The sequence below is a fragment of the Phacochoerus africanus genome, chromosome 3, assembly GCF_016906955.1.
Source record: "Phacochoerus africanus isolate WHEZ1 chromosome 3, ROS_Pafr_v1, whole genome shotgun sequence".
Classification (NCBI taxonomy): domain Eukaryota; kingdom Metazoa; phylum Chordata; class Mammalia; order Artiodactyla; family Suidae; genus Phacochoerus; species Phacochoerus africanus.
This window is the reverse complement of record NC_062546.1, coordinates 129,986,695-130,003,451: the sequence shown is the minus strand read 5'-3', so window position 1 is coordinate 130,003,451 and position 16,757 is coordinate 129,986,695.

Sequence of the window (16,757 nt, the reverse complement as noted above, 5' to 3'; positions counted from 1 at the left end):
TTCATGTTGTCAGTCACTAGACTAGTCTCCAGGGAATAGCCACTCAACTAAGAAAAGAGGCCCAATGAAAACAGAAGGGGAGCCAATGGGCACACTAAATTTAGGGCCGAAATCACTAGCCATATGGGCAGAGGGACTATGGATCTTGGCTTAAGAATTTCCATTTCCAGGTGGTACACAGGTTATTTTGTTTACTTGTGAAGAGTTGTGGTTTTTATTCTTTTTGTTTTAGGAGTATGTGACTAAATATATCTGAGAGTGAATTTATAAAAGAGTATCCCATAGTGGCTCTGTTCTTGAGAGGGAAAAAGAGGAAGAGAAAAGGGGTACTGAGAGGACTTCATTCTGACATTTTGAAGAATTGTAATATGTTATTTACCTAAGGGAAAGTGAATCTTTGAATCTGAAGGTGAGGTATCAACTATACATTCTTGTTTTGCTTTGAACGGTGTAGGAAAGGCATGTGTAGTGTTCTTGTTACTTAAGAAGTACATATGTGGACACAGGGTATTGCAGAATTTGACCAATGGTAGCAGAGTAAGATGAAATGGGGAGAGCCAGAAATACAATACAGATCTCCACTCACATTTACACGATCTACAGGTTAGTCCCATGGATTTTTATAACTGTTTTGATAAGTTGTCCACTCTTCAAAGGTTAACATTTTATGACCAAATAACTCCAAGTCAGGGTGTTGAGAGAAACATGGTATGAGTGCTACCACCGGAAAAGGACAAGGTAAGGAGTAATAGACTTGGTGTCACTCTCAAAGAATCTGATGAAAACACATTTGACTCTTTTCCAGTGCTTCTTCTTGAAATCAAATGTTTAAGTTTAATGTAATTTTGCATTTAAAACAATTAACAGAATTTGGGGTTTATTTATCCAATGATTAATTGTCTAAGGCACAAGGTGCCTTAAAAATGATGAACATAGGGAGTTCCCATCGTGGCGCAGTGGTTAAAGAATCCCACTAGGAACCATGAGGTTGCGGGTTTGATCCCTGGCCTTGCTCAGTGGGTTAAGGATCCGGCGTTGCCGTGAACTGTGGTGTAGGTCACAGACCCGGCTCGGATCCTGCATTGCTCTGGAGTAGGCTGGCAGCTACAGCTCTGATTAGAACCCTAGCCTGGGAACCTCCATATGCTGCAGGAGCGGCCCAAGAAATGGCAAAAAGACAAAAAAAAAAAATGATAAGCATAGATGAGACTTACATTATAGTTTCTTAACTGAATTTCTCTTTGACCACTGTATATAATCACATTTTGTATTTTCTAAAATTTTATACAGTTTATAGATGATTCAAATATTTTACCTTACTTTTTCTTTCATAAAATCATCATCACTACCACCACCACCATCAGCACCTTCATCATTGCCCTCATTATTATTGAGAACGTGTTAAACTCTTGACACTTAGTATTAACTCACTGATAACTCCCAATAATCCAATGATGTATGTATTATTATTATCCTGATTTTCTCAATGAGGAAACCAATGCACAAAAAGTTAATAATTGGCCCAAATTTATATAATTAGTATATATCATTAAGGACAGTCTTTTAACATTATTCTAGGAGTTCCCATTGTGGCTCAGGGGGTTAAGAACCTGACACAGTGTCTGTGAGAATGTGAGTTTGATCCTTAGCCTTGATCAGTGGGTTAAGGATCCAGCATTGCCACTGTGGAATAGGTCACAGATGAGACTTAGATCCAGAGTTGCCATGGCTGTGGTGTAGGACAGTAACTGTGGCTCCCATTTGACTCCTAGCTGGGGAACATCCATATGCCACAAGTGCTGGGAGTAAAACGAAGAGAAAAACCAAACAGAAAAACAAAATTATTCTATATTGCCTTCGGCCTGGTGACACCCCAGGGAAATTTTAACTTTAGCTCTTCATTTTGCAAAATGAGATGCTAAGGAACTGACTTTCCTGAGGCCAGTTTTTTGGCAGAGCTTTGATTAGAACTCACATTTCCTAATTTTGAGTATAGTGATCTTTCTAACATTATGCTTTGCCCCATTCTTCCAGGTAATAACACTCTTCACCAGAATGTCCACTGCATGGAGGGAAAAATGTAGAAACCAAAGCTCTTTGCTCTTCCATAAAGAAAATGTTTTGTAGGAATGAAGACTTACCCTATTACTTAAAATAAGATTCTTGGAATAATTTTATATACATTGCTACAAGGCACTGTTAACTTGGACATTTCGTGGAAAGCATAGCAACCATATTTAGCCTTTTAGGGAAGCCTTTTATCACCAATGCCCTTCATTACGAAGGACTGTATATAGTCCGTATTCTTATACCCGTTCTCTGTAATATCATTCACAAATAAGGCAGGTTGAGTTACATTGTAAAAACACATAGTGTTCGTTTCTCATATCTAAAACAATAAAGTTAAATATCCACATCACTCAAATAAAGTTGAATAGTACCTGAGTAACTTTGACCAGGATTTGCTTTGCTTTCTTGTCTTTGGAGGATTTCATCACTATCCAGGACTAGGTCTTTAGGCATAAGCAAGGTAAGTAATTTCTTATGGAAATGCAAAATTTATTGTTGGTTAATATCTGTTAAATACAAATAAAGATTCGCGTATTCTAAAGAATATATGGAAAACATGTTTTCTGCACATTAATAGCTGGCATTCTAAAAAATCCAAAAGTGACGTTTTTCTAGTATTTTGGGGTATTTTGGGGTACTCAATTGTACTTAATTGTGACAACTATAGTATATGTTTCTTTTTATAAACTCTGTTAATTACAAACAGAATTTCTGCATGAAGTTGCATTAATTTTAGTCCTTCTTTGTGGTGAAGAATTTAGACTATGAAGTACCCAAAGGACTTCATTACGAGGCAGCTTCCCTTGTAAGCAGGGCATCAATCTACCTATTTTTGCTTTTGAGCAAGATTTAAACTTATGGGTAAAATATTCCCTTGGAGTAAAGCAGATGCCTTGAGAAGCTGCATTAATAACTATTTGCAATGACTGTTTATGATTCATGAGCTAAGTGGGGTTATTTTCCTATGGCTCACCAGACCATCTGTAAATTGGCCTGATAGAGGGCTTCAAAAGAATAAATATATAGTAAAAAATTCAGAGTTAGAATTGAGGCTGTTTTCTTAATGTGAAATCCCACTTGTTGTTGTTTTTAACATAATCAAATACTTTTTCTTTCCATTAAAGTTTAAATATGGCTGTAGGTCAATTTCAGCATGTAAACTTTAACATATGGGAAACAAGTAAATATTTCTCATTTATTTTACATACATTTGCTAATGTTTGAGTATGTTGAATAAACTAAGTAGAAAACACGCATGTTTGGGAAACTCAGAAAAATAATAAAGTAATAATAAAATAATAATATTATATAACCACCAGGTCACTGACTTCTCCATTCTCCAAATACAAATAAGGTGGCAATGACTTTAATTATACAGATAATTGTTTGTCTAAATATGAGTATGTATATTTAGTGATAAATGTAACACATGACCTTGTACAGTTCAACAACACAGAGGTGAATAAAAAATGAGAGTGAATGTCTAACACTACCCTCTGTTTTTCAGATATCCATACAGTGTAAAATTCCAGGCCTTTTTCACAAACATACCTAGTTGTGTGCATATGCATACACATATGTAGTCTTTGTTTTATAAACATTGGGACCAGATTATAGAGTATGCCAACACGTTTTTTAATCTTAAAAGTGAAAAACCACGTATAAAGATTAATTTAATGTTTTTAGCAGCAGCACATTATTCCATGTGTCACCTTTTAAAAATTATTCCTTGTTGGTAGATATGGAGGTTGCCCTCAACATTTTTCATCTATAAAAAAGGTTTCCTATTGAAAATATCCTTGTAAATTTCCCAATAACATTCATCATTACAATTTTAATAAATACAAGGTATCCTTGATTTAAAATTCAAAAGGTACACATGAGTATATGATGAAAAATCAAGTTCTCTCCCATACCTATTTACCAACCATTCAGTTTCCTACCTTCTGAATCTCTCCAGAGATTTTCTGTGTATGTTTGTATATACAAAATTTTCCCCCAGTATGCGGACATAATCTAATACATTCCTCTATACTTTGCTTTTTAACTCAGCATAGATTAGTCTAAATTGCTTATTTCTTTTTATTGACTCTGAAGTATTCCCTTGTATGGATTAGTATAATTTATTCACCCTATTAAATATTAAGTATTATTAAGTTGTTTCTTGTATTTGATATTATAATAAAATGAATATCTTTATATGCATACAGTTTCACAGGTAATTGTCTACCTGCAGCATCATACTTACTTATAGAATTATTGAATTGAGTATGAGCAATTTTTTTTGAAAAACTTAAAATTTCAAGCCTCCTTTGTAGACAGGTTGTACCAATATATTTCCAACCAATGATGCATAAGAAATACACATTTTTATAATTCATTTTTACATAATATATTTTCTCCTCAATTCTGTCCAACATGGTTTCTATCGCTTTCTCTCTCTCATCATGGCCAAACTGGTAGATGAAAATCTAACTTCACTATGATTCTGTTTACTATTTTTAAAAAAGTATCAGTAAGGCTGAATGATAATTCATGTATTTATTATCTATTTGTATTATCTTTTCTATTAATTTTTATCTTCCATTTTCCCCAATTTGATTCTTAGACTCTCTCTCTCTCTCTTTTGTTTGTTTTTTGGTATTTTTTTTGGGCTGAACCTGTGGCACGTGGAAGTTCCCAGGCTAGGGGTCGAATCGGAGCTGTAGCTGCTGGCCTACACCGCAGCCATAGCAATGCCAGAACTGAGCCGAGTCTGCAACCTACAGCAGAGCTCATGGTAATGCTGTATCCTCAACCCACTGAGCAAGGCCAGGGATCGAACCTGCATTCTCATGGATGCTAGTCGTATTCAATTCCATTGAGCCATGATGGGAACTCTTGATTCTTAGTCTTTTTTTATTGAGTAATATGAACTCTTTACATTTAAGGCTTAGTCTTCTATTAGTGATGTAGGTTGCAATTACCACTCCTTCTTCCCCAAAGTTGTCATTTGTCATTTGACTTTTAGTTATTTTTGCAATGCTGAAAGTTTATATTTTTATGTAATAGAATTAATAATCTATTTTCAGTGGTTTCTGAATTATGCTTAAAAAATTCCTTGATGTTTTTAGTATGTCTATGGATTAATATTTTTTCACTTTTAGATCTTATGTCCATCTGGAGCTCCATATCAAGTTTTGAATCTACTCCCACTGATTTAATGCTCAGGTTACATGACACAAACCCCTACTTAGTAGATTTGAGCATCTCAGCCATTTTGCCCCTGTCCCTCAATTGTTTGGGGGGGGGATTATTTCATGAAACATCTAATTTGAGGCAGGGTAATTTCTCGGCTAGGATTATAGCTTCTGGTGTCAGATAGATTTTGATTTAAAATCTGACTCTGGGAGTTCCTGTCATGTCTCAGTGATTAACAAACCTGACTGGTATGCACGGGGATGCAGGTTTGACCCCTGGCCCTGGTCAGTGAGTTAAGGATCTGGCGTTGCCTTGAGCTGTAGTGTAGGTCGCAGATGCGGCTCAGATCTGACATGGCTGTGGTGTAGGTTGGTGGCTACAGTTCTGATTCGACCCCTAGCCCGGGAACCTCCACATGCCACCGATGCAGCCCTAAAATGACAAAAGACAAAATAAATAAATAAATAATCTGACTCTGCTATTTACTAGATGTGCTATTCAGAAAGTATGAGTAATTGTTGATGGTCATAGAAGTAATAAAACCTTGGGAGTATTTTTTTTTTGTCTTTCTGCCTCTTCTAGGGCTGCTCCCGCAGCATATGGAGGTTCCCAGGCTAGGGATCAAATCGGAGCTGTAGCCGCCAGCCTACACCACAGCTCACAGCAACGCTGGATCCTTAACCCACTGAGCAAGGCCAGGGATCGAACCTGCAACCTCATGGTTCCTAGTCAGATTTGTTAACCACTGAGCCACGACGGGAACTCCAAACCTTGGGAGTATTAATTGAGATGATATGTCATCTTGATACCCTGTGAGTAATTGGCAATGTTATACATGATTATCATCATCATCATTAATGTGATTATTAATAATGTTATTGTTAATATAATTAAAGTCGATTTGCTGGGTAGAGTCTCAATTGAGATAACTTCCACTGCTGGTTGAGAGAGATTGAGTAATGTCAAAAGTACGTATGGCTGCAATGTCATTGTTTAAGGTACTATCTCTAGACATGCTACACTTCCAGAGCCACAAGATTTTAGAGCTGGATTAGATGAAAAGGTAGGTTCTGTAATTGTGCACTGCACATTGCCTCATGGGCTCTAAAGAGCCTGTCTTGCCCACTAAGCTTTTCAAGAAGGCTGCAGCCCACATTCATCTAATTATGAGATTCAAACCTGGGTCAGTATACAAAATAGAGAAGAGTGGATTTCCCCTTGTGGCTCAGTGGGTCACAAACCTGACTAGTATCCATGAGGATGCAGGTTCGATTCCTGGCCTTGCTCAGTGGGTTAAGGATCTGATGTTGTCCTGAGCTGTGGTGTAGGTTGCAGATGAAGCTCAGATCTGTCATTGCTGGGGCTGTGGTGTAGGCTGGCAGCTATAGCTGCAATTTGACCCCTAGCCTGGGAGCCTCCATTTGCTGCAAGTGTGGCCCCAAAAAGAAAAAAACAAATTCTGTACTTTCACTTTGAACACGCAAATGCCACTCCCATACATCTTTTCTACACACGTGTGTACTAAGACATACAATTAAGAGAATTAATTGCCATATCATAGAGAAAGCATAGAAACAATCTAAATATCCGTCAATAGAGGAATGGTTGATATGGAATGCTATATAATGGTTAAAAATCATGTGGTAAATTTTGATAAGAAAAGATTTCCTTAACATATCATTATATGAAAATTAAAGTTGTAGAACAAAATATAGAGTATGATTCTAGAAGTGATAAGAAGTCCTTCAGACAAAAGTCTATATCTGGTATATAGTTATGTAAGAAAAAGTCTGGAAAAAGTCATACAGAAATGTTAGAGTGCTTCTCATAGGGAGAGTGGGCTCCTTGGGGTAGAGGGAGGAAATGGGGAGGCAGGAGAGACAGTATGGGGGATTTTCACTTTTTATTTTCTATATCTCTTTGTGGTGTAAAGGTTTATAACCAGAATGTATTCAAGTGCTTGAATATCTAAAACATAACAAAAATGACATCATGGTTATCCATACATAGTACTGCTTGCCATGAGGTTCAATGGAATCGTTACTTCTAAAATCTTGCCTAAGATAATTTATATTTTCAGAATACAATTGGAAAACCAATTATGAGATCACATATAATCAGCGTGAATAACAGGATTGCTCACCAACCACTAAATTTAGGACTGGCTTCACCACAGCATGTGTTTTAAAATAATGCCACGGTTCTCATTAGAGCTGGTGCTGGGTTATAATGAGGTGATTTTGCTGACAAACTACACCTAGCCCCCTCATACTAAATTCTGCACTGTAGCAAGTAGTGTCACATTCTGGGATGGACTTTCATTTTGTGCTGCAATCCTACTGAACTTTTGCTCTTTAATATATAAGAAAAGCTGGCAGAATAAAACTTCCCTGGTATCATGAAAATTGTGAAACACACTTACAGTTGTTTGGCAAAGTCATTGCACAAGAACATCGTTAATATTTCTTGAAATTTCACGAGAAAAGAATTGATGCCCTAATATTCATGAATTTTCTGCCTCTAAGAATGGCCTTTTTGGTCTGTCATTTGTTTTCCTACATTTGACAAAGATTTAAAAAATATTTTACTTTCCTCTGGTCTGTATATATGCTTTGCATAAGCAAAGCAAGAGTAAAAACACAATGGTAAACAGCAGTGATATGATATGCATCTGCAGTAGCAGGGAGATATCAGGGAATGAAGAGGATTGTGACAAAATAGTAAATGCATGCGCTACCCAAAGAGGCAGTTTCTTTCAGTTCCAGCTGGTTGTTATCATGTTGCAATGGAAGTCTAGCATTGCAGATTTTCTAATTTTTAAGGAGAAGCAAAAAAAAAAAAAAATTCTGATCTTATGTGATTCTTTTTCAATTTTTAAATATTGGAAAATAGAAATACAGAATATAATATATAGAAACCACTTAGCCAGGCCTGTAGAACATATGAAAGCCAAATTTAGCTTATGGGCCACCACTCTGCAACTTTGGATTTGTGTCATTCCTTTCGTCCTAAATGTTTTGCATCATAAATTCCCAAACATGGCAGCACAAAAGGATTGTCTGAGGAAGTTCTTAAAAATACAGACTATCAGAACTCTAAATAGTAGTACTCTAATGGGACTCTATTAGGTGTACCAGATTTGTAATTATATTTTTAACAAGTTACTCTATTGACTGTATACAGCTAGCCCAACAAGAGCTTCTGGATAGCTGCCTTTCAGCTACAGCTGGGATGGCAGATGGACTCCATCTTGAATGCAAATTGTAGTCTATTAATGGTAGTTGCCTAGAGCACTGATTTGAGGACCATCTGATTGTGACCAGGTTCAGTGAAGAGATTGGAGATCTGTTAGTGATGCCTACCTGGGGCATAGCCAGGGACAAAGGTGGTACATGTGCAGTTTGCTTTACTAACCATGACCAATTGGTTAGGATCTGTGCTTTTTAAAAATAATATTTAAGGAGTTTGCATTGTGGCTCAGTGGGTTAAGGACCCAACATAGGTCCATGAGGATTCAGGCTCCCTGACCTCATTGGGTTAAGGATCCAGCATAGTCACAAGTTGCAGTGTAGGTCCCAGAATGGGGTTCAGATCCCGGGTTGCTGTGGCTGTGGTGTAGGCCAGCCAGCAGCTGCAGCTCTGATTGGACCCCTAGCCCAGGAACCTCCATATGCTGCAGGCACAGCCCTAAAGAGAATGAATAAATAATTAATACATAAATAAAATATTTAAATGTGGCCCCGTCTTCTTCTCTAATCTGCTCATCCACTATATCCTGCCTCATATATGAAGCTCCAATAGCAGTAAGTATTTGCTGCTTTCCACATGTGTCATTCTGTCCTATTGCTCTGTGGCTTTGCTTCTGCACTTTCCAACCCTCACCCTCTCTGTTTCCTGTGGACCCTATTATCCAGTTAGGGCTCAGCTTGCACCTCTTCCAGAGGAGAATTTTTCTAATGTTTTTTCCCTCCCACTTTATTTCAGGATGGATTAAATGCCTTGGGTTTCCTCATATGAGTGTCCAAAGAATATCTCCATCATGACATTTGTTTCAATGGTGATTTTAATTTGCCATTTCCTCCCCAAACTTGAATCTTTCCCATCTAGATTATTTTATTCATAAATGTGTAAATACACAATGTATCATCAACTACATAACTAAACTACATCTGATACATCTGCAATGCTGAATTAATATTTATTAAATTGAACTTTGCCATTTTTACTATGGATAGCCTTGTAGTATATATCTACTTATATTGGAGATTTATCTTTCTTGCTGAATTATATTTTGCTTAAGGGCAAGGTACTTGGGAATGCAGATGTTAAAAAAATGTTAAAGTGTAGAATCACCTTAGAAATCATCTTGTTAATATATTTCTCTTAGAATTTCATACAAGAGGAAAATGAGCTTAGGAGAGGCAGGAAGGCAGTGTATTTAAGTCTAGTTTCTGTAATTACACTGCCAAGGTTCAAATCCTGGCTTCAGCACTTCCTAGCTGTTTGAATTTAGCTGTAAATTCTGAGCTTCAGTTCTCTGATGTGAGAATGAAGCCATAATAGTAAGTCCCTAAGAGGGATAATATATTGTTTCGGGGAGAGAACCCCTTTGTAATGCTTGGTAAAATTTCTATTATTTTGCAAGGACTAAACACATGTTAATTGTTATAACAGGTTAAATAGTTTGCTCCTAAAATACACAGTATTAAGTGGAAGAATGGGAAGGAGAACTTTCATTCCAGTTACTTCAACAATTTAAGTAATCCTCTTCTATGACAGATTAGATGTTTCCTGGTTAGGTACTGGCCTTGCCCTGAAATACCTAATATTCAGTATGTTTTCTCAATGAGGACTTTTTGCTGGAATCTTTAAAAGTAAGGTAAAGGGAAAGCATTCTTAAGCAAAAACAAAACAAAATGAAAATAATGAAAAAATAATATGGACTAGAGGAATAGATGTTATTTTTCTCACATGTACTGTATTATGTAAAGCATTTATATAAGCATCTGAATACATTTAGAGTCAAGTTTGCTTGCAGTGTTTTAAAAAAATCATCCAAGGTGAATTGAAGGAAAACATGTCTGGTGGAGTCCTCTCAGTGACATTGTGCTCGTAAAATGGCAAGCATTCATGAGAACTGGTTAAAACCATGACAGTTATTTGAGCCCTAATCATTGTGAGTAGTGTAAATAAATTATTCTTTTAAACATTGTCTGTAGCATTTCATATTGTTTTTAAATAAATTGTTCAGGATTCTCACTAATCTGAAGAAACGACAGAATATTTTACCATTGTAGTGCAGCAATCAACTTCTCAACAGTTTAGCTTTGTACAGAATGTTTTATTCAATGTAATGTCTGGTATCTGTTTCCTTACTTTGCCTACATACCCTCTTTCAAGATATCAAGAAACCATTTTATGTTAGCCATGCTCACTGGAAACTGATTAGTTTGATCATACAGATAATGAAATTAATTAGTTTTTAATAGGTATCATTTTAAATAGACAACACTTTTCAGAAGATATTATTTAAAAAATTACCCTGTTTTAATAGACATCCTCAAGTGTCTCTGGATAATTCCAACTTTGAAGTTGACAGAAATCATTATGCTTTTACTGAAAACAATTGATGGTTAACTATGGATTTAGATCAGTATATGGATTTAGATCACTAAATCCTTAAAAAAGAAGAAGAAAAAAAAGAAGGAGAAGAAGAGGTATACATTATCTGTGCAGAGTTGAGACCAGCACAGAATCTTAGTTCTTTATGACAATGTGATCTACCAAACAAACGCCAAGACTGCTCACCTCTAATTTTATAGTTAATGAGTAAGAATTGTGTCATATGCCTCCTACTAGACCAATCATTGACAAAAGGGAATGACTTAGATCAAGCATAATTTATTCCATAGGGCTGGATACATTGTAACCAACATATCAGAAGGAAGGGGATAATGAGCAATGGAGTAGTAATCAATGGTGTGTGCTGCATGTCATCTAGAAATCAATTCAAAGCATGGATCCTAGTGCTAGGATAATGAATGTTATCTCACACCAAGATGGCATTCCTAATGGTCAGGTCTTCATGTTTATAAACAGCTTGGGGGATAAAAGTTGTGTAAAAGTGATCATTATCCTGAATTTAACTGTGGTAGTAAGACATATTCTGCTTAAAAACTGCTTTAGTATCTTTGTAAATATGATATATGTTTAGGGAAACATTATTTCAGGTCACCAACAGGTGCTAGTTAATAAAGAGGTTATAGTTAATAAATAGGATTAGTGTTAACACCAAGAGGTTCAGTAAATACTAATTGTTCCCAAACCTGGCTGTGAATCTGAATCTCATGGACTTCAGAAATTCTGAGGGGCTATGGGATGGATAAAGAAGCATTAGTATGAAAAACAGAATAGTCCAAAGTGTTTGTCATAAAAAATGCTTTGAGATATTTTGTGACTTATAGAGTTTAGAGTGTATAAAATACAGAAATTATATATGTAATACATAAAAATAAATATAAAATGGAGTATATAAAATATATCAAAATGTATTTAAGATAAACATGCCTGCCCTAAGCACATTGGTATTCTTAAGGGTGAATAAAGTGTAGTCAGGTGTGAATAGAAACCTTCATTAAAAAAAGGAACAAACCCCGCTTGTGTTTGCCTCTATCCAGTAGTTCTTAACTTTCTTGGTTCAAGGGCCTCATTGAGAATCTGAACAAGGTTATGGAACGCTTCCCGGAGAGATGTGCATTTGCATATTCACACAATGCTTTGAATATTAATACCCCCTTCTCTAATGTTCTTGGTCTTATTAGAAAAACTGAAGGAGCATAACTAATAACTAACAATAGATACCATTAATCAAGTCCTTACCACTTTTCCAAGTTCCACCTAGATCTACTAAATTAGAAACTTCAGGGGCTCAAAAAAACATAATTTCGTAAAATTCCTTCATTGTTTCTGATGGAATTAATTGGCTCTTTCTTAGAGAAACAAGGGCTCTCTAGTCAAAAGGGTTAAAAATAAAAAAAACTCAATGAGGAAGGGAAAGTCACTAAATTCTGTGAGCCTTAGTCCACCTCACCTATGGAATAAGAAGGGCAATGGTCTTTACAAGACTGCAGTAAAAATAATTTGGGATAATGTATGACTGCATCAGCACACACCCCTAGCATCTTTTCTTTACTATAGATACTCATAAGGGGCCTTGTTTGTTTGCAGTGAGGATATTGTCTAAATATTAACTAATTACTTGATCAAAGAAATCCATGCCTATACTATTTAAATTGTTAAAAACAAATTATGATCCTAAAACAAAAATAAAATAATGTTGGCAAGAGCTGGAGATTGTTTTGTTTGTTCGTTTGTTTGTTTGCTTGTTTGCTTTTTAGGGCAGCACCCGTGGCATATGGAAGTTTCCAGGCTAAGGGTCAAATTGGAGCCACAGCTGCTGGCCACAACCACAGCCACAACAATGTCAGATCTGAGCGTAGTCTGTGACTTACACCACAGCTCATGGTGTAAGCCAGATCCCCGATCCACTGAACAAAGCTGGGGATGGAACCCACATCATCATGGATGCTAGTCGGATTCATTGCCACTGCACCAGGAGGGGAATTCCCTGGAGATGATTTTTATTTTGAGCCACATAATGTAGAAACACCCTAGCATGGCAGAAAGCAAAGCTTATTGACCCCTACATCCACAGGTCTCATCTTGAACGTTAATTTTGTAAGGCTTTGGGGAGGTTTCCATTTCCTAAGGCTTTTACATTTTCATGTCAATATGGAATTCTTGGTTGCATGAAAGGAGACTCAAGTGTTCAGAATGGTTCTGAATTGGGAAAAGAATAAAATAAAACATGTCATGTCTAGCAACAAACAAAAAAATCTTTGAGCATGATGCAATAAACATTGGAAAAGAGTTAAGATTTAGAGATGTACCCTGATTGGTTGTTTGGTCAACATAAAAAGAATATTCTTACTGCAAATGCTAAGTTTAAAAAGGACGATCAATGAAACTAGAACATACCCTCACACCATGTACAAAAATAAAGTCAAAATATCTTAAAGACTTAAGCACAAGACAGGACACCATAAAACTCCTAGAAGAGAATACAGGCAAAACATTCTATGACATCAACTGTACAAATGTTTTCTTAGGTCAGTTTCCCAAGGCAATAGAAATAAAATAAAAAATAAACCAATGAGACCAAATCAAACTTACAAGTTTTGCATAGCAAAGGAAACCATAAAAAACACCAAAAAGACAAACTATGGGATGGGAAAAAAATCACTGCAAACCATGCAACCGACAAGGGCTTAATCTCTAAAATATACAAACAACTCATACAAATCAACAGCAAAAAATCAAACAACCCATTGAAAAATGGCCATGAGACCTAAATAGACATTTCTCCAAAGAAGACATACAGATGGCCAACAGGCACATGAAAAAATGATCAACATTACTAATTATTAGAGAAAAGCAAATCAAAACTATGATGTACTATTGCATAATGCTCAGAATTGCTATCATTAGTAAGACTACAAATAACAAATGCTGGAGAGGGTGTGCAGAAAAGGGCACCCTCCTATACTGCTGGTGAGAATGTAAATTGGTACAACCACTATGGAAAAGAGTAGGGGGTACCTCAGAAAACTAAATATAGAACTACCATATGATCCAGAAATCCCACTCCTGGGCATCTATCTGGACAAAACTTTCATTAAAAAAGATACATGCACCCCTATGTTCTTTGCAGCACTATTCACAGTAGCCAAGACATGGAAAAAACCTAAATGTCCATCAATAGATGAGTAGATTAAGAAGATGTGGTACATATAGGAGTTCCCATCATGGCACAGTGGAAACGAATCTGATTAGGAACCATGAGGTTGCGGGTTCGATCCCTGGCCTTGCTCAGTTAGGCATGGGTTTAGGGTCCGGCGTTGTGGTGAGCTGTGGCGTAGGTCACAGATGCAGCTTGGATCTGGCTTTGCTGTGGCTATGGCGTAGGCCAGCAGCTGTAGCTCTGATTAGATCCCTAGCCTGGGAACCTCCATATGCCTCAGCAGTGGCCCTAAAAAGTAAAACAAACAAACAAACAAACAAAAACCCCAAAAATGATGTGGTACATATACACAACAGAATACTACTCAACCATAAAAAGAACAAAATAATATCATTTGCAGCAACATAGATGGAGCTAGAGATTCTCATACTACATAAAGTAAGTCAGAAAGATAAAGACAGACACCATATGATATTACTTATATCTGGAATCTAATATACGGCACAAATGAACCTATCTATAGAAAAGAAACAAACTCACAGACTTGTGCTTGCCAAGGGGTAGGAGGAAGTACTGGAAGGGACTGGGAGTTTGGGGTTAGCAGATGTAAACTGTTGTATTTAGAGTGGAAAAGCAATGAGATCCTGCTGTACAGCACAGGGAATCATAGCTAACCAATTGTGATGGACCATGATGGAGGATAATGTGAGGAAAAAGATGTATATATATATATATATGTATAACTGGGTCACTTTGCTGTACAGCAGAAATTGGCAGAACATTGTAAATCAAATATAATAAAAATTAAAAAAAAGAAGAAAAAAAAAGGACAAAAATGGAAAGTCTTCGTTAGGCAAAAACAAAACAAATGAATAAAAAATAGGACAGTAGAGGCATTGGGTGAAATAACTCAGGAAATGGAAAAAGAGAGAGTAGCCCAAAACAGTGAAGCAGTAATGACCATTGGCATTTGGGGAACAAATTCAAAATAATTTTTCATCATTCAGTAACTTGGAAAGTTTTCAATCACTTCTTATGTTAATGTACCTTTGACCCATCCAAGGATCTAAGAGGTGGATCATATGCATTGAGGTCAATAATTCATCAGAAATAGAATCAGATCACTAAAAGAGCTTAGTGACCCATGAGACCAGTACTGTCTCCTAGAGAAACAACATATAAGATATTTTTGGAGTTCCCTTTGTGGCTCAGCGATTAACAAACCGGACTAGGATCGATGAGGATGTGGGTTCCATCCCTGCTTGCTCAGTGGGTTAAGGATCTGGTGTGGCTGTGAGCTGTGGTGTAGGTTGCAGATGCGGCTCAGATCCTGCATTGCTGTGGCTGTGGTTTATGCTGGTAGCTGCAGCTCTGATTTGACCTCTAGCTTGGGAACCTCCATATGCTGTGAGTGTGGCCCCAAAAAGTGAAAAAAAAAAGAATAAATATTCACCCTGAATTTGTGAGTGTTCTTTCAAAATGAAGAGAAGAGTGGCTGTGAGTTAGCACCTTCACAGAGAACAAAGCCTACTTGCGTTTGCTTTTTGCTAGTCTTTACATTTTTCACTCACGAACCTCACTGAAAATCTGACAAAAGATTATATATATATTCTTCCTAAAAAAATAGTCTACATTTCCATATAAGCATAATGTTTTGTGAATTGATTGCCACTTCTTTAATGTTCTCAGTCATCTAGGGAAATAGAAACAATGTAACTAGTAAATAGTAGTTCAACTAATTATTAATTGAACTAATAGTAACTAACAGCTACTATTAATTAAGCCCTTACTATGGTAAAGACAAAGTGCTAAGCCCTTTATATGCATTATCTCATTAAATCCTTACCATGACCCTATGAGTTAAACAATATTATTGACCTAGTTTTATAGATGAGAAAACTGAGGCTTAGGGAGCTAAGTAGCTTGCTTAAAGCTCTACAGCTACCAAGTGGCAGAGCCTGGAGTCAAACCAAAGTCTGTTTGATGCCAGCACACACACCCTTAAGCATTCCTTCATTGTACCTCTAATTTTTTAAATACATTTTTTATTGGCATTTAGGATCCCACATTCCAACCTGGGCACTAAAAAATTAGTGAACCATCTGAATTTGTATGCTACATTGTGTACATGTGTGCACATGCATACAATGATTGTTTTCCTGGAGATCCATAGCTTTAAGCAGATTCCCTTAGGATACCTCATCTAAAACAGTAAAGAGTCAGTCATTTATCTATGTCAACTATGTCAGATTTTGGCTGTAGATTAAGTTAAGTCATCACAAAGTCACATATTGGGCCATGTGAACCATCTTCCTTCCACTTCTCTTACCTTACAGAATTTGCTGCTATTGAGTTGTTTTTGGAGAAATGTCCTAGTCCTGAGTTGAAGAATACTGCCAAAAATATATATATAAAATCTAATACTGCATTTACTTTAGGAATATTTTTGAATGTATTTTAGAATATATCTTTCTGGAGTTTCCATCGTGGCTCAGTGGGTTAAAGAACTCAATAAATACAGTGTCCATCACATGAACCCGCATGTTCATTGCAGCCCTATTCACAATAGCCAGGACATGGAAACAACCCAAATGTCCATCGACAGATGATTGGATTCAGAAGAGGTGGTATATATACACAATGGAATACTACTCAGCCATAAAAAAGAATGACATAATGCCATTTGCAGCAACATGGATGGAACTAG